Source organism: Micropterus salmoides, unplaced genomic scaffold, assembly GCF_014851395.1.
Source record: "Micropterus salmoides isolate LMB-PRFRI ecotype aquatic unplaced genomic scaffold, ASM1485139v1 Ms_hic_scaffold_2309, whole genome shotgun sequence".
Classification (NCBI taxonomy): domain Eukaryota; kingdom Metazoa; phylum Chordata; class Actinopteri; order Centrarchiformes; family Centrarchidae; genus Micropterus; species Micropterus salmoides.
In genome coordinates this window covers 1-22,116 of record NW_024041495.1, presented here as the reverse complement: position 1 = coordinate 22,116, position 22,116 = coordinate 1, and the positions used below count along the sequence as shown (strand labels likewise).

Here is a 22,116-nt window from a genome sequence, read left to right as displayed (position 1 = left end):
TTGGTGGGAAAGCCTGTTTTTGACTGTGGTGTCTCGCAGTAATGTAAGTACATTTAGACCAAGTACTGCGCTTAAGCAGACACTTGAGGTACTTGTACTTTTGATGCTTTAAGTACAATCTGCAGGCAGTACTTGTGTACTTTGAGTGCAGGACTCGCTGTTACTTCCTGGTATCTCAGCAGTGACAGATGTGGAGCAGCTCTTCAGTGGAAACAGAGGCAGCGGCTGTGGGGGGGGCGGGGCTAAACCGCATCTGGATGAAAAACATCTGGACTCTCTCTCTGCTTACTGGAGCGTCTCTGCCGAGGACCGAGCGACGGACCGACGGACCCGACGCCTGTGTGTTTGCCCGGCTGACTTTGCCCGCAGATGATGGCTCGGTGCTGGACGATCCTCGTCCTCCTGGCTGCCGGTGAGTGCTGCCTGTTCTCCGGGCTTTTCTCTCCCTTTCCCCCGGAGCTGTGTGCGGAGCTCCGGAGGGCCAGAGAGGGAGAGAGGGGATGTATGGAGGGAGAGGGGGGCGCGTTTTGTTTTGGAGAGAGCTGCTAGTATTCACGTCGTTTTTATAAGTAAAAGTACCAATAAGTACTGCAGGACAAGTAAAAGTCCTGCCATCAAATACTAATAAAGTAAAAGTACACAAGTAGGCCTATTCACAATCTTTTTATTTAAGTAAAAGTACAAGTAGGCACACCAAAATGTTAAAGTACTCCAGGACTAGTGAAAGTCCTGCTTTCAAATCCTACTGAAGTAAAAGTACACAAGTGGTCACAGCAAAATTTAGTTAAAATATCAGCAGTACATGTATCAGCTTTACGTAGTAAAAGTACTGGTTGTGCTGCAAAATGTCTTCTGTGGCTGTTATTAGATTATTATTGGAGCACCAATGTTAGTTTATACAGTTAGCCAGTTTTTACTGCTTTAAATATAGTACAACTACAACACTGTAAAAGTTGTAAAAGTCCTGCTTTCAAATCCTACTTAAGTAAAAGTACACAAGTATTCACACCCTTTATAGTTCCCATGAAACGGAAACCGGATTGCTGCTTGCTTCCAGATATTTACGTCTTTCCTGTAAAAGGACCACAATGTTAAAGTACCCCAGGATTAGTCAAAAAAAAAAAAGCCCTGCTTTTAAATCCTAAAAGTATTCACAGCAAAATGTAGTTAAAGTATCAGCAGAAAAATTAAACAAGTACCAGCTTCATCTAGTGAAAGTACTGGTTATAATAATAGTAATAAAAGTAGTCTGTGACTGATGCTTCAATGTTACTTTATACTATATATATTTAACTAGTTCTAACTACTACAGTTAGCTAGTTTTGACTGCTTTACATACAGTTGTGACTGCTTTTACATACAGTTGTGACTGCTTTACGTACAGTTAGCTAGTTGTGACTGCTTTACGTACAGTTAGCTAGTTGTGACTGCTTTACGTACAGTTAGCTAGTTGTGACTGCTTTGCGTACAGTTAGCTAGTTGTGACTGCTTTGCGTACAGTTAGCTAGTTGTGACTGCTTTACATACAGTTGTGACTGCTTTACATACAGTTGTGACTGCTTTACATACAGTTAGCTAGTTGTGACTGCTTTACGTACAGTTAGCTAGTTGTGACTGCTTTACGTACAGTTAGCTAGTTGTGACTGCTTTGCGTACAGTTAGCTAGTTGTGACTGCTTTTGCGTACAGTTAGCTAGTTGTGACTGCTTTACGTACAGTTAGCTAGTTGTGACTGCTTTTGCGTACAGTTAGCTAGTTGTGACTGCTTTTGCGTACAGTTAGCTAGTTGTGACTGCTTTTGCGTACAGTTAGCTAGTTGTGACTGCTTTTGCGTACAGTTAGCTAGTTGTGACTGCTTTTGCGTACAGTTAGCTAGTTGTGACTGCTTTTGCGTACAGTTAGCTAGTTGTGACTGCTTTTGCGTACAGTTAGCTAGTTTTGACTGCTTTACGTACAGTTGTGACTGCTTTTACGTACAGTTAGCTAGTTCTGACTGCTTTACGTACAGTTTTGATTGCTTTACGTACAGTTGTGACTGCTTTTACGTACAGTTAGCTAGTTCTGACTGCTTTACGTACACTTGTGACTGCTTTTACGTACAGTTAGCTAGTTCTGACTGCTTTACGTACACTTGTGACTGCTTTTACGTACAGTTAGCTAGTTCTGACTGCTTTACGTACAGTTTTGATTGCTTTACGTACAGTTAGCTAGTTCTGACTGCTTTACGTACAGTTTTGATTGCTTTACGTACAGTTTTGATTGCTTTACGTACAGTTAGCTAGTTGTGACTGCTTTACGTACAGTTTTGACTGCTTTACGTACAGTTAGCTAGTTGTCACTGCTTTATATACAGTTAGCTATTTTTGACTGCTTTTGCGTACAGTTAGCTAGTTCTGACTGCTTTACGTACAGTTGTGACTGCTTTACGTACAGTTAGCTAGTTTTGACTGCTTTACGTACAGTTGTGACTGCTTTACGTACAGTTAGCTAGTTGTGACTGCTTTATGTACAGTTGTGACTGCTTTTGCGTACAGTTAGCTAGTTTTGACTGCTTTACGTACAGTTAGCTAGTTGTGACTGCTTTACGTACAGTTAGCTAGTTGTGACTGCTTTACGTACAGTTAGCTAGTTGTGACTGCTTTACGTACAGTTAGCTAGTTGTGACTGCTTGTTTTAACTACTTTATGTACAATTTAACAAAATTTGTGCCACTGAATAACGTTCATAGAAATGAACGGGGCCCCGCTTCCAACGCTAAACCCAGTTCTCTTTATACATCCATGGTTATTTCACTTAAAACCACAAATTTCAACCTCATTATGGCAATCCAGGTTTTTTTTAAATTAATCATGTCTGCTTCTGCTGCAGCAGTTGGAAATAAAATCAGCTGTTCATGGAGACAACCACCAATATGGCCACCATATGTGGATGGATAACAATATCATGGTAGACAAGTTAGAGTAGAAGCTTCTGTTAATGTAGCATTTATTGGGGCTGATACTGAAGGCAAACTGGGTGTTAAACAACAACAGCCTAACAACAGTGAAGTGTACACAGTCTCTGGGGTTGAAGAGCAGAGATAAAGTCTGTATTACGTCCCTGTATATAACATATCTATATACTGTACGATAGTTACCATGTTCCAGCAAAGACTAATGCAAAGCTGGAAGAACACTAAAATTCCATTGTATGATGTGGCAGCAAGATTTCTCTTCACTGGAACTGAGAGGTCAAAACCAAACCAAAACCCACATACTTTTCACCATAAAATAAACACAAACCTTGCAGACAATGAAATCATGTTTTCAACTCAAAATGTTTTCTTTGAAAACACCAGATCTGTTCACACTGCAGCTTTTTTCACTAACTACTGAACTTCTATTAAAAGGAAAAAGATAAAGAGATCTTTATTATCCATTTCTGGAAACTTGTCTTTGGCTTCACCAGATCCATTAAAAACATTAAACATCAAATAGACATAACACAGGACACATATACAATACATTTAAACACAGAAACCAAAAGGAGCTTCAAGTAGACCAGTTATCTCTTATGAATTAATCAAAGCAATTGCACAAGGGATAAAATAATTTTTAAAAAGGTTTCTTGTTACCCTGGGTAGTCTACCCTATAACGCCTTCCTGAGGGGAGCTTGTCAAATTCAGCATATAATTCCCAGCCATATTCACAATCCTGGTCAATTTGGACCTATTCTTAGCACCAAGATTACCATACCATGCTGATATGTTGTACGTTAGAACACTTTCCACGAGGTTTCTGTAGACCAACTCTAGGGTATTTTCACTTTCAGAGAAGCTGCTCAACTTCCTCAACAAATACATATAGCCTTTTTATAGATATAGTCAGAGTTTGCAGTAAAACTCAATCTACTATCAAGTAGGGTGCCTAAGTATTTAAAGTCCTCCACAATGTCAACAGGACGGTCATTAACATTTATTGTGTTTAGGCAAAGTGGGATGTGATTACTGCAGATTACCAACTCCTTAGTTTTACTGGTATTTATGACTAGAGCACTGTTTGAACACCAAAGTCAGCCGGTCCACCGCTTTACTCCAGATTGAAACATCTCAGCAGCTGTTGGATGGATTGTGATCAAACTTGGCCTTCACTTTTCATCTACCGCCATCATCAGGTCAACATGTTAACGTGTCAACACTTTGCTGTATGACCGAATACCTGCAGAACTGATGACAGTCCCATCACCCTCAGCTGCCCACTGCTAATTAGCTAATGTTAGCATGCTAACAGGCTAAACTAACAACATGGTGAACATTATACCTGCTAAACATGTTAGCCTTGCTGTTGTTAACTGCTGCTTCTCAGTCGTACACCGTATAAAAGAAGTGGGCGTAGCCGCCGTGACGTCTACCGTCAACCATTTAGAAGCCTCCAGCTTGGTAGTTTGGCATCGCCATCTTGATTATTTTTTTTTTTTGCAACAAGGCACCAGACGTGACCATATTTGGGCGATAGGGTGGCGCTAACTAGCTTGGTAAGCAGTGGTAAGTGCCTCAATAATTCACATTAACTGTGATATTAGCTGGGATGCTAACTAGCGACAAAAGGGCTTAAAACAAAACGTACTTTCTGAAAAATGAGCAGCCGACTCCTGATAAGCTTTTTCAGCGGCGCTGGTTAAATGTTCACAGAGCAGCGGATGTAGCTCCGCCCTAAAGCCTCCCCTGCTTCCTGGTCTCTGTTCCTCTAAATGGGACCATAATTTACTAAATGAACATCACGCTGTGTTGAAGAAGACTTGAAACTAGCGACTGAGACCATAAACTCATCAGGAAAGAGTTTACTGAGGGAATAAATCAGCTGACAAGTAGAAACATTTTCTCAGAGACTTCTTTGTGCAGCCGGTGGAGTCGCCCCCTGCTGGCTGCTGGAGAGGACGCAGGTTTAATGTTTCACTCTTCAGGCCGGGAGGTTGCTGTCTGGTCTCAGTACAGCATGTCTGTCCGTCTCAGCTCCAGTGAAGTGTGATTTTTAACTGAAGTGACTAAATGAATTAACAGAGGAACAGGGAGTGTGGTTAAAAAGCAACGTATTATCTCCCATCCAACAAAGAGCCAATGTATCGTGCACACACAATCATGTTTTCATCACATTTGGGCACATTGGCCTACATTCATTCCCTGGAGACTTGAACCTAACCCTGACCTTAAACCATGTCTTCACCCTAAAATCTAATGATTTACTTAATGGGGACTTTGGGGCATTTTGTCCCCATAAGGAAGGCGAGTACATTGATTTCTGTCCCCACAACATGAGTAATACTTGCTCACACTGGCTTCTTGGCACTGTCTTAAGACACCGGAGAAGAGGGTGACTGGCACTGACAGGAAGTGTGTGTTGTTGGGTGTGTGTGAGCGTTTTATTCATGCTAATGAGGACAGTAAGGTGACGTGGTGATGGCCTGATGACTCCGGCCTCACACACTCACTCTATTCATCACCGTGAACACAGCCGAGGTCGTGCTGAGGTTATTATCATCTAATAAATATCTGTTCTGTCTGCCGTAAGAGCTCAGTCACACCAGGAAGTGGCACAATTACAAATTTGATGTACTTGTACTTATTTATTAGTGGAGTATTTCCAACTTTAAGCTACTTAATACTTACACTTTACTACGTTTCAGAGGGAAATATTGTACTTTATACTGTATTACAGCTTTAGTTACTTTTCAGATTTAAATTTTTATAAAGAAAACCTGCAATTTGTTTGTAAAATGAGGCATTATTAAGGGTTAGACCGTAAGTGTATGTAGTCGCCGTGGTGTCATCTGTAATTCAGGTTAACTGTGATATTAGCTGGGATGCTAACTAGCGACAAACAGGCTTAAAACAAAACGTACTTCCTGAAAAATGAGATTAGTTTAGTGTGTTTAGCATGCTAACATTAGCAAATTAGCAGAGGTGTGGACTCAAGTCACATGACTTGGACTCGAGTCAGACTTGAGTCACAAATGATGACTTTAGACTCGACTTGACAAAATCAAAGAAGACTTGCGACTCGACTTTGACTTGAACAGCAATGACTCGAGACTTCACTTGAGCCTTTTGACTCGAGCTGACTTGACACTAAACTATGATATAAACTTGCGCAGCGCATCAACATAGCGCTCAATCAGACTGGAGCGTGCGGCTTCCTCCAGCAAGAGGGAACAATCGCCGACCGCCCGAAGCGCTCGGCCGTTCCGCGATCTCCTGTTCCTGGCCCTGTACGCCTCAGCGAACAAGTTAACAAGTTAATTAAGATCAAACGATAATAGCGCCGGCTAATGTTGGATTATTGTTTCTTATTTCATGGGCTATTTGGGATTTTTGAGTAATGCATATATAGAAGCCTAGTTCTTAAAAAGAAAGTATTACATTTCAATAGTTTAATGTTTCCTAAGGCAATAAGTTATCCTGTTAAATAATTGTGATCTCAATATTGACCAAAATAATTAGCAGCCCTACATGAAAATTTTATTTAATTCATGAAATTTGTTGTGTGAAACTGCCCCTCTGCCTTCTCCCTGTACAGGCTAATGCTTCATTCAATACATTGTTTTATTTTTAACTGGAAAAAACTTTTTAAATGGTTTTTAAATTTGGTGAAGAGCGCATTATGACTTGTTTAGGACTCGAAACTCAAAGTTTAAGACTTGAGACTTGACTCGGACTTGTAAAACGATGACTCGGTCCCACCTCTGCAAATTAGCAGTAAACACAGTGTAGAGCTGAGGCTGATGGGAATGTCATCTGTTACAGTTCAGTTACATGTTACAGGGGAACATGAAGATCTGAACCATGTTTCATCACAATCCACCCAACAGCTGCTGATGTTTCAGTCTGGAGTCATGTGGAGCACCGGCACACGTTGCATGGTCTACTTTGACACATCAGCGGTGTTGTCGCCTAAAACTAAGAAAACTTAAACGTTAAACATCACTAAGAGGGTACCCGGGGCGTCAAAAAGCGACGCCAAATCCAAGAGCTGTAGAGGAGCTGGTGGGTGGGGCCAGGCTAGCTGTTCCCCGTTTCCAGTCTTTATGCTAAGCAGCTGCTGGCTGTAGCTTCATATGAGCGCAGCATCCGTCTGAACATCTGACTCTGAGAGAGGAAGAGAATCAGCTAGTTTCCCCCAAACCTTCCTTTAAACTGACTGAAGGCAGCGGGCGTGAACCGAACGTCTGCACGACAAACACACACGCCCAGATAGGGAGGGCCGTCCGCCGAGCAGCGTGGAGTGCTAAGATTTCCCATGAGCCTTTGAGGGTGGAGCGTTGGATGCTAAACTTGGCTCTGAACGCCGCTCACTTCTGGCTTCAATTTATTCCTGGAGGCACACATGTGCACGCCTGTGCTGATTCTAATTAAAGTGAGCTTTTTGCTTCTGCAGCTCTTTCACTTTTCTCTTTCCTTTGTCTGCAACTCTGTTTGGAAGAAACATCTGGAATAACTTCAGCTGTGAGTGTGCATGTGTGTATGTGTGTGTGTGACAGAGTTAATGAAGTGTGTTTATGTGCACAATCCCGTATGTGTATTTAAAGTGTATATAATTATAATGCAATATGGTTGAATTTTGTGTGTAATTCAGTGCATGTTTATGCATGTGATACTGGTGTGTGTGTGTGTGTTGTGTTTTGGTTTAACTGTCATTTCTGTGTCATCTGGGTCTGATCACTGCTGTTGTTATGATGTGGCAGAGCGTCACACATACACACACACTCTCTACAAGACACATGCACACAGCAACACACACAGATACACAAACACACACACAGAGAAAGTGTTTTGTGTTTCTTGCTGAGAGTCTTGAGAGGCCACATCCTGCTGCACAGTCTCAGCTGTTCGCTGAACGTGGCAGCAGAAACAGAGCGGTGAATCTGTGTTGCCTTTAGCTTCCTCTGTGATCACTCACTACAGGTCGATGAAGCAGCAGCTTATCACGACACATTTTCAGGTTTTTAGTTAGGCCGTGACCTCTAATGGCAGATGAATGATATTTTCCAGGAAGCTCTTGGAAAAGAGATTTTTAACCTCAATCTGTTTTTTTTCTGGTTAAATAAAGAACAAACTTTGCTTTTCTCCAGTTTCATGAGCTTGCTGTGAGGTTAACGTGTCCACCGTGACAGAAACTAGACCTCTCTCTCTCTCTCTCTCTCTCTCTCTCTCTCTCTCTCTCTCTCTCTCTCTCTCTCTCTCTCTCTCTCTCTCTCTCTCTCTCTCTCTCTCTCTCTCTCTCTCTCTCTCTCTCTCACCCACCCAGCAGGGCTTCCAGCTGCCGTCCAGTCTTTCAGCCACCTGAGCTTCAACCTGTGTAAGTGGTGCGAGGTGTCCAGTCCGGTGTGTCGAGACAGCGTCTGCTTCAGTAACTGCAACCTGTCCTCCTTCTGCAACGTCATCGAGGAGCTCTGCATCGCCATATGGTGAGTGGATGTGATGCACTCATATAGGAAAAAAAACCCTATTTAAAATAAGCATACATTAAAAAAAACAGACATAATCACTCCACAGAGTCAGCAACCTGTTTGTTGCTAGAAAACATAAAACAGTTACTTGTCAAAGGTAATGTGGTAGGCGCAGTGTTCCTGGACTTAAAGAAGGCATTTGATACGGGAAACCACAACATTTTAATTTCAAAACTGTCAATGTTAAACTTGTCAAAAACGGTCATTATCTTGGTTTGACTCTTATTTAAAGGGTCGTGAACAGTGTGTTGTAATTAATAACATCAAATCTGCTTTCAGAAAATCGAAACATGAATCTGTGTTGGGTCCCATCCTTTTTAGTTTATATATCAACGATTTGCCAGATGCATGTCCTGATATAGGTGTTCAGATTTACGCTGACGATACAGTCGTCTATGTATCTGGCAAAACCTGTGATGATGTTGCAGATAAGCTAACCAATCAGCTTGGCTGTCTTGTCAGCTTTTTAATAGAAAAACAGATACTTTGACACTAAACATCAAGAAAACAAACAGGAGGCATCAAGCCAGGTGAGCTTTTTGAACAAGTACCAGAAGTGAGGTATCTGGGGATAATTTTAGACTCCCAGTTAAACTTTAAAAGTCGCACTAAAAAGATTTGCAAAACGATTAAGGCTAACCTCACTTGTTTTAAGATGATAAGAAAATGCTTGACATTTGATTGCGCCTTTATGTTTTTAAATGATACTTTCTCATCTGTCTTATGGTTTAACTACCTGGTCCCAGGCTAATCAGTCTGTGATTAAATCTATAGAGAGTCTTTACAATCAAGCCTTGAAAACTCTGGTCGAAAAGCAAGTCAGGTACCATGTCAGGTCCCATTTTAAGCAAATACAAGATTTTAAGTTTTGCAAACTTTATTGATTTTCATTATGTAAAGCTTGTATTCAAATGTTTAAATGGACTTTCTCCTCAGCCTCTATTTAAGTACATTAAGATCCACCACAGCAGCTTCAAATGGCGACTGTAAAGTTTCATTTTGCAAAACTTCTTTTGCTCAGACGGCCTTTTCTGTGAAAGGAGCAAAGTCTTGGAACTTGCTACCTAAACACTTGAAAACTGCTGCAAACTTCACCACTTTTAAAAGAGAGGCCAAGTCCAGGTTAGTTAACAAACGTGTACTAACTAACCCTAACCCTGTAGTTAGCATTACATGTTTTTAATGTATTTTGATTTACGCATTTTATCTCCTTTTATCTTGTTATATTGTAATGTCATCAACATTGTATTTTCTTTTTTCTGTCATTACTGTTTTAATGTTTTATTTCTTTAAAAGCCCTTCAAGGGACAGGTGTTGCAAATTAGCAATTGCTAAAAACACTACGGTGCACACATTGGATTGCTGTTTTCCATTTATCTATGTTAGATGTATCGTTCCCTAATAAAAATAAACTTAAAAAAAAACATTTAGTATCCAAACATACAAATTATGATGTAAATATGTTCTATTTACACGTTTGAAAGGGGGTAGGATGAAGTAAAACTTATATACTCCTAGCCCTTTTAATTTCTAAATAATTAACTAATAATTAGCATAATTTAATGTGCACAGTACAAAATTATCCAATCAATTCGTGCACCCACTGACTATATATTCACACTCCCCACCTACACCTGGATCCCTGAGGGAAAAAAACAAAAAAAAACCCGACAAACTAAAAACCCTGTTAAAACCCTTCTTTGTCTCTGTATTTCTTGAGAGTCTTTGTATCTGTTTTTAAGTTGAAATTTGACACCATATATTGCTTTACTGAAACTTCTTCTTGTGGTTCTAAAGCTGGGAGTCTTAAAGTTTGATGCCCCTCTTAATATTTTCTGTGCATTGGTTGGTAAAAGCTTATTTCTTGCTTTGTACATCAGTACTGCTCTTTGAAATTCAGCCAGGTCAGTGAATTTTAAAGCTTTAGACTGTAAAAATAAAAGATTTTGTTTAAAAAAAAAACAACATTATGGATTAAAAGTATTGCTATTTTCTGCAGTACTATCAAAGACACGGCACTCGCATAAAAGGCCTCTCCGTCTCAAAGTCCCGAGCTGAATTTCGGTCCCGGTACATCCCTGAATATGACGGAGTTTCACAGAGCTGTGGGTGCTCAGGTGGCAACAGTCTCCGCGGCTGCATTTGCATCTATTAGCATCTTTGCATCTTGCAACTGTTTCCCGCTGTCCCCAGTCTTTATGCTGAGAGCGCCATCAGTCTCAACATCTGACTATCTGCAAGGAATTAAATAAGTTCGTTTCCCAAAGTGTGGAACGATTCCTTTGGTGAGCGACACAGACAAACCCAGCAGGAAACAGTGAGCAGGGGAAGGTGAAATAAAAACATGTCCGACACAATGTGCACGTTCACATTATTAAGTTCTCCTCATTTACTGTAGTAGTTATGTTTAGTCTTGTGTTGGTGGTAGTGATTCATGTCTGTCTTGTTGTTGTTTTTGTGGTGTCCAACAGAAATGCATCGTGCACTCGAGGCAGCAGAGCTCACCGCAGCTCAGCTACTTCAATATGTTGCTGATCAGCATTATGAGACATCCTGAAGTGATTTCTCTCAGCTCGCTACTGTTGCAGAAGAAAAAACACGTGACGGAACTTTTGCCTTTTTTTCGAATTAGATTTCACACAGTCGCTGTTCACGCTGCAGAGAGCGTGACGGCCTCAGGAGCTTTGAGCCTGTCGAGCTGTTCACTGGCATCACTTTCTTCACGACTGGAAAGTCTCTGCTCATTCGTGCTTTTGTTTGAATAACGGGTGCTGGGATCCCCCTCGCTGCTCCCCTCTCATTTCCTGTTCACGTCAGCCCACCCGACCCTCCCAGATAGCTGCAGGAAACCAGCGATAAGAAGGAACTGACAGGGAAGAAGAGAGAGGAGAGCTGGTTTATTCAGGTCAAAGTTGACCAGGAGCTGCTGAGACACACAGCAACCAAACAATAAGCTGACGTTCTCTACTAGCTGCAGTCAGACCTGCACCCACGTTAATCTGACGGTAGTTTAACACAGTTTCATGTCTGAATAAACACCAGACTCGAGTCAAACAGTCAACACACCACGTCTGAACTGAATGCTGTCAGCAACACAAGGTGCAGCCTGCAGAGACAGGACGTTGTGTTCAGCCTAACATCAAACCAATAAATGTCTCATCTCAATCATCATCTCTAATGCCGGCTGCACTCTGGAGGATAACTGGGCTGATTTAGGGTCCGATTCTACCTCCTGACAATCAACGGGGGCGTTCCTGATCCGAGGCTGGTCCGAACAGATTATCTTCCCAAATGATCCTGCCGTGTGAGGGCTTTACAAACCTTAAATATCAAACATGTTGTTATTGGGGAGCCTCTGATCAGAAACCCGCAGCTGAGCGGGAAGTCACGTTTATCCATGCGAGATTCTGTGAGATCCCACGTCTCCGGAACCACCACACTGAAACGTTTAAGATTAAAATATTACACATTTGTTAATTCTGACATTATGTCTGTGGTATCCCACATTTTTAAACTCTGATAAGATCAGAAAATCCTCTAGTGTGCCTGAGGTATAATGCACAAAGCCGTTTAACAAACCAGGAAACAGGAAACACTGTGAAAGAGCTGATTTGAAGGCGTCGATGAGATCGATCTTCTCAGATCAGAGTGTTTACATGCACATGAGTATCCTAGTTATGTGTTGTGCTTGTTAAAATCTTCAACCAAGTTCCTCTCTGTCTTCATGCCAAATGTTAAATAAATGAATATCCGGCTAAACGCTTTATGCAGCATGTGAGCACATTAAGATTTAAAGTTTTGGTTTTGTGATCATTATTGTTTGTTGTTTATCTCTGTAAATATTTGCTTATCTTTTCATGTGATAACAGTGAAGAAATGACCCTTTGCTCCAGTGTAAATTTGCTGTCCCCTCAAAATAACACATCACACAGCCGTTAATGTCTAAACCGCTGGCAACAAAAGTGAGGACACCCCCAAGTGAAAATGTCCACATTGGGCCCAATTAGCCATTTTCCCTCCCCGGTGTCATGTGACCTGTTAGTGTTACAAGGTCTCAAGTGTGAAAGGGGAGCAGGTGTGTTAAATTTGGTGTTATCGCTCTCACACTCCCTCATTCTGGTCACCGGAAGTTCAACATGGCAAAGAACTCTCTGAGGATCTGAAAAAAAGAACGGCTGCTCTACATAAAGATGGCCGAGGCTGTAAGAAGACCCTGAAACTGAGCTGCAGCACGGTGGCCAAGACCATACAGCGGTTCAACAGGACAGGTTCCACTCAGAACAGGCCTCGCCATGGTCGACCAGAGAAGCTGAGTGATTGAGGACTCCAGAGGCGAACTGTGAAGCTCTGCTGAACTCCAGGCCCAAGAGGCCACACAAAATATTGACACTTTGGGCCCAATTAGGACATTTTCATTTAGGGGTGTCCTCACTTTTGTTGCCAGCGGTTTAGACATTAACGGCTGTGTGATGTGTTATTTTGAGGGGACAGCAGATTTACACTGTTATACAAGCTGTACGCTCACTACTTTACACGGTTATACAAGCTGCACGCTCACTACTTTACACGGTTATACAAGCTGCACGCTCACTATTTTACACTGTTATACAAGCTGCACGCTCACTACTTTACACTGTTATACAAGCTGCACGCTCACTACTTTACACTGTTACACAAGCTGCACGCTCACTACTTTACACTGTTATACAAGCTGCACGCTCACTACTTTACACTGTTATACAAGCTGCACGCTCACTACTTTACACTGGAGCAAAGTGACATTTCTTCAGTGTCGTCACATGAAAAGATAGAATCAGATATTTACAAACATGTGAGGGGTGGACTCACTTTGTGAGATACTGTATATGGGAAGGGGGAAGCACCATCACAGTATCAGGAGCAACACAGGGAAAACAACTACAGTTTCTTTAGCCTTGTGTCTCTCCACCCAGTCCACTCCACCCCAACCCTCTGCCCCCTTACATGATGAACCAAGGCAGATTCAAATACAAAAACAGACCCAAAAACAGCTAAAAAGCATTAAACATTCCTCTCCACTCCACCAGGAACCTCAGGACCATTACAGACACAAACCAACAGCAGTCACACACAAAGAAATCAGATAATTATGCCAATTTTCTCCATCATCCATGACCATTTCCACAGAAATATCCAAGAGTGTACATGACGTGTGTGTCTATATATATATATATATATATGATGTAACCAAAAAGATTTACATATCGTATAAACTGTATTTAAACTAGTAAACAAGCAAACAAACACATGAAAACACAGCTGAAAGAAGAGAGGCTTTCCCTCACCGCAGCTGAGAGGCGCCCATCATTTGTAGTTGGCTCCAAAGAGGAGACGTCATTAATTAATAACAGACTCTGTGAGTGGGGGACGGCTCTGTCAATATTATTGGATATAATACTTTGACATTTTCCCGGGCACTGCCAAACCATATGAATAAAAGAGCCAATGGTGTTGTCTGAGGTTTGAGATAAGACCTGTGAATACATTTTACAATTTATAAGCTTTCAGTCAGCTGCTGCAGGTCACGAGACTCGTTGCGTTTAGTAAAAATAAAACAGTAATGAACGTCTGAAACCATATTGATGGCAGCAATGATGAGGAGTCACCACCAAATCTAAACAATCCAAAAAACGTCGGACGTGACAGTTCTCACTGGTGATTGTAGTGGACAACAGTGTGGATTTGTGCATTTTATATTAAATAAATTTGGAGCTACTCCAAATCCCTCTTTTCTTCTCCCAGAGAGAAGCAGGGGGGTTAAAGATCAACTTCAACAGACTGCTAAAGAGACTCCAACAGAAGGGGGTGGAAAGGTCACTTTCTCTAAGTGCTATTCCTGACCATAAAACTGGCACCTTTTTGATCTACGAAGCTGATAACGCTGTGCCTGACTGTTAAACTGACAAAGGGACATTAACCAGCGATTAGCATTTCCCTGAACAGCCTATCAGAATCTCCTTGGATGGGGCAAATCCAAAACTGCCCCCCCCCCACGTAACCGTGACCTTGCTCTGTGTTTCATTACCCCATCAAAGGGATACTCCTTGTCTCACCTAAGTGTGACATAATCCAGGACAGCCGAACTTTAAATAACCAAAGACTGCAGTCTCCAAAGACTCAATACATTTAATTAAGTTTAATTAAATCTTTTAGTTGATTACGTTTGCCTCTATTTGAGTGGTTGTGTTACCATGTTGTTGCCATCTGTTGTTGATATTAGTGCTGAAAAGAATCTAAATAAGTTACTTTTGCAGTTTTTATTTTCAGCAAGATTAAGGACACTCCTTCATCTTATGTGTAACCAATGCTTGTTCACAATACTTTCTCACACAACTCCTTTAGAAATGATGATAAAGAAATGTCATACTATACTCTATTAATTGCTGGCTTGAATTTAAGGCTGAATAACTAAATTCCCCACTTCCTAAGGAAAGATTGTTTGGATTAATCTAAGCTTTCCTCATGTAACCTGAGCTCCCCCAAGTGGATGAAATAAGTATTACATACCATCGTCGGAAATGCCGTTAATGTATAAATGTCACTCATTTAACAGGACCAATAATGTGACAATTGTTTTCCTGTTACCAAATGCTTAACTTAGAACGGTACAACTGTTTGACCACTGAGGTTTGATTGTGGAAAATATTTGATTATAATACGCGCAAATAGATTTTCTTTTCTTTTAGACATTAAAGTTTAGAAAGACAGTCCCTCGGGAAACCTGAAACGCCCCCTGGGGGAACCACGCCCCAGACAACAAAAGAGCGACACGCGACGTCGCCTCTTCTCTTCTCCTGGTGCTCTTGTCTTCCGCTCTGCTCTCTGGACGCTTCGGCACGCGTCCGGCGTGCCTCTCCAGGCAACGCCTAAGAGTTCGACCAGCGCAACGAAGCCTTTGTTCGCTTGAAGCTACACACGCGAAGTGCAGCGACATCGATTTTACCTCAGTTCCAGCAACTTGTTTTCTTTTCTTTTCTTTCTTTCTTTCTCTTGTTTTGTTAAAGTTATCAGTCCGTTAAGTTACACTGGTCTAATTCAGGAACGACCAAGTTCCCTTTTTAAGCTTTTTTATCGAGCCAACTTCACCGAGGTCAGACCAAGCCACGTGGTCTCGCCAGCGGCAACGAAGGAAACCTGAAAACAGCCGAACTGCCAGACGGAGGACGGCCAACCCTTGAGGTTTTTTTCTTCAGTCAGACACGGAGAACCCCGGAGAATCCCTAACAAAAAGCCAGGATCGGGCAGCTAGCGTGGGACCCGTGCAACAGGCCAAAGCAGGCCGTCGACAAGCCGTAAGACCTAACAAACATTCTGTGGTCAGAGATGTCCCATAATGTTAATATTGTCTTTTAACTCCTAAACTCATAGCTTACTTTCATTAGCTCTCATCTGCCGTATGAGTCAAATGCTTCCCACAATCGAACCTCCATTTCTCATTGTTCAGCCATTGTTTATTTTCCCTGTCTTTAACCACCCTTTTATATCGCTTTAGTTAGTTAATAAATTCACTGTAATCAAGAAACTGTGTGTGTTGACTATCACGTCCCTGCCAAGAGAATTGACCCTTTAGAAATGAGACTGACTGACTGATTTAAGATAATTTAGCGATTATTAACTAACTGATCACTAGTAATAATTGTATAATTATTAAAGCTACCTAGAGGTCCGGAGACTCTAGGATAATAACAATTCCGGTGGTGCCCTGAAACGAGGAATATTTTTGATTTTATGAATATTAAAATTCATAAATGGGTATTAATTCTCATAGATTTATTAAAATTCATAACTAATTTAGCCATGCTACATGATCTTCGCCTCGTCATACCAGAAATGATTAATTGAACAAAAAGAAAACGCTCTGCAGACCCTGGTTTGTTTGACACGTCATCAAGTGCACGTTAAAGAAAAACCACCTTAAATAAACAAAAACAAAGCTGAAGATTAGTTTGGTCTGCTGTACAAATATGGGCTTATATTTGAATACAATACATTTTAATAGAGAGAAAGCAGATTTATACTAAATTAAACAAAACAATTATTCAAATAAAATAATTTCACACATTTCATACATTTTGAGACATGAACCAGAAGGGATGGACTGATGGATATTTTATATTTATTTTCCAGGAGGAAGAACAACGACACCATGACGGCGCACACGATGTGTCACAACCCCACGCTGCCACTAGAGGGCGTGGACCCCGTCCTGCTGCTAAACTTCACCTCCAGAGAGTGTCACATGATTCCACAGCCCGCAGAGGGCGGAGCCATGATGGTCTGCGGCTGCCAGGGAGAACACGAATGTAACGACAAATTGATCTTTGACAAGGGAGCCAATGGTGAGAGCGGGGGTGAGGTGGGGGGTGGGGCCAAGGGATTATTGGATGGATGGATTGAATGGATTATTGGATGGATAGATGGAGAGATTATTGGATGGATGGATGGACGGATGGAGAGATTATTGGATGGATGATGGGTGGAGAGATTATTGGATGGATGGATGGATGGATTATTGGATAGACTGCTGGATGGATGGAGAGATTATTGGATGGATGGATGGATGGCTAGATGGATAGATGTGATGGATGGAGAGATTATTGGATGGATGGATGGATTATTGGATAGACTGCTGGATGGATGGAGAGATTATTGGATGGATGGATGGATGGCTAGATGGATAGATGATGGATGGATGGAGAGATTATTGGATGGATGGATGGATGGCTAGATGGATAGATGATGGATGGATGGATTATTGGATAGACTGCTGGATGGATGGAGAGATTATTGGATGGATGATGGGTGGAGAGATTATTGGATGGATGGCTAGATGGATGGATTATTGGATGGATGATGGGTGGAGAGATTATTGGATGGATGGATGGATTATTGGATGGATGATGGGTGGAGAGATTATTGGATGGATGGATGGATTATTGGATAGACTGCTGGATGGATGGAGAGATTATTGGATGGATGGATGGCTAGATGGATGGATTATTGGATGGATGGATGGATGGAGAGATTATTGGATGGATGGATGGATGGATGGATTATTGGATGGATGATGGGTGGAGAGATTATTGGATGGATGGATGGATTATTGGATAGACTGCTGGATGGATGGAGAGATTATTGGATGGATGGATGGATGGCTAGATGGATAGATGATGGATGGATGGATGGATTATTGGATGGATGGATGGAGAGATTATTGGATGGATGGATGGCTAGATGGATGGATTATTGGATGGATGGATGGCTAGATGGATGGATTATTGGATGGATGGATGGAGAGATTATTGGATGGATGGATGGAGAGATTATTGGATGGGTGGAGAGATTATTGGATGGATGGATGGATGGAGATTATTGGATGGATGGATGGATTATTGGATGGATGATGATGGATGGATTATTGGATGGATGGATGGATGGATTATTGGATGGATGATGGGTGGAGAGATTATTGGATGGATGGATGGATGGATGGAAAAAATTTGGATAAATGGATGGAGAGATTATTGGATGGATGGATGGATGATGGGTGGAGAGATTATTGGATGGATGGATGGATGGCTAGATGGATAGATGATGGATGGATGGATTATTGGATAGACTGCTGGATGGATGGAGAGATTATTGGATGGATGATGGGTGGAGAGATTATTGGATGGATGGCTAGATGGATGGATTATTGGATGGATGATGGGTGGAGAGATTATTGGATGGATGGATGGATGGATTATTGGATGGATGATGGGTGGAGATTATTGGATGGATGATGGATGGATTGGATAGACTGCTGGATGGATGGAGAGATTATTGGATGGATGGATGGCTAGATGGATGGATTATTGGATGGATGGATGGATGAGATTATTGGATGGATGGATGGATGGATGGATTATTGGATGGATGATGGGTGGAGAGATTATTGGATGGATGGATGGATTGGATAGACTGCTGGATGGATGGAGAGATTATTGGATGGATGGATGGCTAGATGGATAGATGATGGATGGATGGATTATTGGATAGACTGCTGGATGGAGAGATTTGGATGGATGGATGGCTAGATGGATGGATTATTGGATGGATGGATGGAGAGATTATTGGATGGATGGATGGAGATTATTGGATGGGTGAGATTATTGGATGGATGGATGGATGGAGAGATTATGGATGGATGGATGGATTATTGGATGGATGATGGATGGATTATTGGATGGATGGATGGATGGATTATTGGATGATGGGTGGAGAGATTATTGGATGGATGGATGGATGGATGGAAAAAATTTGGATAAATGGATGGAGATTATTGGATGGATGGATGGATGATGGGTGGAGAGATTATTGGATGGATGAATGAAAGGATAGATGGACTGGTGGGAGGGTGAACACATGTCTGTATGTCCTTTTCCCTGCAGGATTTTCCAAGCTGCAGAGTAAAGATGTGATCCCAGTGGTGGTGGTCAGCTTGGTGCCTCCTGTCCTGGTTGCCATAGTTGCCGTCACCGCCTTCTACTTTTACCGCACACATCGACCTGACAAACCGGGCCCTCCTGCACGCCCTGGCTGGCCCACCGCTCGCACCCCAGAGCTCTACCAGGCTTTCGACCTGCCAAGTGGGGGTCTGGGGGCTCGGGGAGAGCGTGGAGGAGGAGGAGGTTGATTGGTCCTGGGGCTGAGGGGAGGGGTCTAATTCCAACAATGACATTGTCGGTGACATAACAGATTGGCATGGCCAACTGGCTGAACCACTACCCATCAAGCTGGATGTCCTAGTGGGGAGGGGCGCTTTGCTGAAGTGTGGCGGGCACGCCTTCTGCAGGGCGAGAGGGTGGAGCCAACGCCTATGAAACTGTGGCGGTGAAGGTGTTTCCAGCCGTAGAGTACGCCTCGTGGAGAAACGAGTGCTCCATCGTCTCCGACCCCAAGCTGGAGCATGACAACGTTGTTCGCTTCCTTGCAGCCGAAGAGAGGGGCCCGCCCGGCCACGCCCTCAGGGAGTACTGGCTGGTTTTGGCTTACCACGGCCTCGGGAACCTGCAGGACTTCCTCACAGCAAACATACTGAGCTGGCAGGAACTTGTTCCCATGGCAGGCAGCATTGCTAAGGGGATAGCTCATCTGCACAGTGACACAACGCCCTGGGGTACCAAAGGTAGGTTTGTCTGTAATCTCTGGAGGAGACCAGAATCCTTTCAGCACATCTTACCTTCCACGTGCTCCCTTTGTTCCAACTACACCAAACTACTGTAGCATGTCTGTAGATGTGGGCCACGTGGACTTTCATTGTTCTATCTTCAAAAGCAGAGGTTCATAAAGACACTACAGATATTATCCTGGTTATCTGTTAGTCACACAGCCCGGAGGCTGAGTATGACATGAGTAACCTACTTTTTATCAACACTTTGGATCAAGCATAGAGGTGTCATGTTGAGCGTAGCTAGTTAATCTTCCTAGATTCACTTGCTCGTTTGCTCTCTAACTTCTTTTGTATAGAATATTTACATTGCACAATTGGTAAACTGCGAACACACCAGCAAGCCTGACTGATGTTTAATTGTAGCATAGTTTTTCAGGAGAATAAAAATAAGTTGGGGGTACCTTTTATTTAGCCCTGAGTTGTGTCACCCAGGTATTCCTTTCAGACTGCATACAGCACCAACATGAAGTTGGAAAGTTGAAAATGTCATTGTTGACTTATTGAAACCTAAACCACCATCTTTTCCAAACCTAACCAAACTGTGACTGAAAACTGAAAATAATAGCTCAGCGCTGACTTCTGGTTTCACACAGTGGATTCCTGGGTGTTTTGAAAATCTTTCTGGCAGACAGGCCTGAAGGAAAACCTCTCCCATACCCATAATGAACCAACAGGGAGGGCAGGCTTTATGTCACATCACGGCATAATTCAGGACAAAAACAGTTTGCAATGCACGAACCACACCACTCGCTGCTGTTCGTTTAGCTTACTGCTCTGAAGGTAATAACACTGAAGAACAGAGCTACAGATCACTCACAATGTGTAAGCTTGTTCTTTTCTGGCTTTTGATGTTGCACGTTGTGACGCTGCTTGTTGCTGGTTGCCTGTTTTGCCTGTAGGTGCCAGTTGCCCATCGGACCTGAAGAGCAGTAACATTGTGGTGAAGAGCGGTAAGGAGTGCGCTCTGTGCGACTTTGGCCTGGCGTTACGACTGGACCTCGCTCTTTCTGTCGACGACTACGCCAACAGTGGACAGGTATACTATGGTTAAACATATCACCAAGCAAACCTGCATCAGGTGTTCAGGTCGTCATTTGATCGGACTGTATCGTCCTATCCAGGTGGGGACGGCTCGCTACATGGCTCCTGAGGTACTTGAGTCCAGGGTGAACCTGGAGGACCTCGAGGCCTTTAAACAGATGGACTGTACTCCATGGCTCTGGTCCTCTGGGAGATGGCCTCCCGCTGCCACGCCATCGGAGGTAGGAGCTTCTCCCTGTTTCTGTATATCTGTAGGACCAGTTCTATCAACATGTGGTAACACAAAGACAGAATGTACAGAATGGGGTGGTGATGGTGCAGTGGATAAGACCACATGCCTTTGGTGTGAGAGAGCCGGTTTGATTCCCATTGTGACATCCACCAATGAGGGGTTTTTTTTGTATAAAAGCGTCAGCTAAATGAATAAATGTAAAACAGATTACAGCACGATACAGCTAGCATGTATGATACGTCCAGCTGGTGTCGTGGGGGTGCAGCAGAAAGACGTCATTGTTTTCACCTGTCAGCACTAAGACGCTACCCCAGAGTTTAAAACCAAACGGGTCAGCAGCATTTTCAGACTTCAAGTTTTAGGTGTTTGGATTCGCTGTTTTAGTCTGGAAGGGGGGCGGAAACGTCGCAGAGGTCCGAGTTTTAAAGTCGTGTGGATGTACCATCTCCCTCGGGACGAAGACCCTGCAGTTCAGGCAGGGATAGGAGAGGCAGCGACAGCGCGTAGTGCCAGAAGAGTTTCCTTCTAGACACTTCGCTTCTCCAGGTACAAAGTGGTATTACAGCACAGGACGGGCTAGCTGGATGCCGTTTCTGACGTGATTTTAGGTGTTTGGATGTTTGGATTCGCCGTTTTAGTCTGGAAAAGTAGCAGAAGTCTGTGTTTTAAAATGATGCAGCCTAAGGTAAATTATCCTACGTTTCCTTTCCACTGGTCTGAAAGAAGCAAGTTAAGAAGCAAGTACCCGTAAATCTCACAATTGACCAGTTTGTGATAAACCCATGTTTTTGCCTGCCGGATCTTGCCTTAAATTGTAATTGTAATATTTCTCTGTGTGTTTGCAGAGGTGAAGAGCTACGAGCCGGCTTTGGCTCTAAGGTTTGTGAGCAGCCCTGTGTGGACCAATAGGGACCTGGTGCTGAGGGACCGAGGACGGCCGGACATCCCTCAGCGTGACGCAGCACCAGGTGGGGTCCATCAGAAACACAGACTCTCAGTCTGACCGCTCGTTCGTGTCCTCTGGTGTCTAACTGCAGTCCTCTGTCCTCCAGGGGATGAGTGTGTTCTGCTCCACCATCACAGAGTGCTGGGATCACGACCCTGAGGC

General features: G+C 42.8%; 1 pseudogene; it reads left to right on the top strand.

The window, feature by feature from the left end:
- Nucleotides 1-357: 357 nt before the first annotated feature.
- On the top strand, nucleotides 358-21,917 carry LOC119918603 (annotated as a pseudogene).
- The last annotated feature ends 199 nt before the right edge of the window (nucleotides 21,918-22,116 follow it).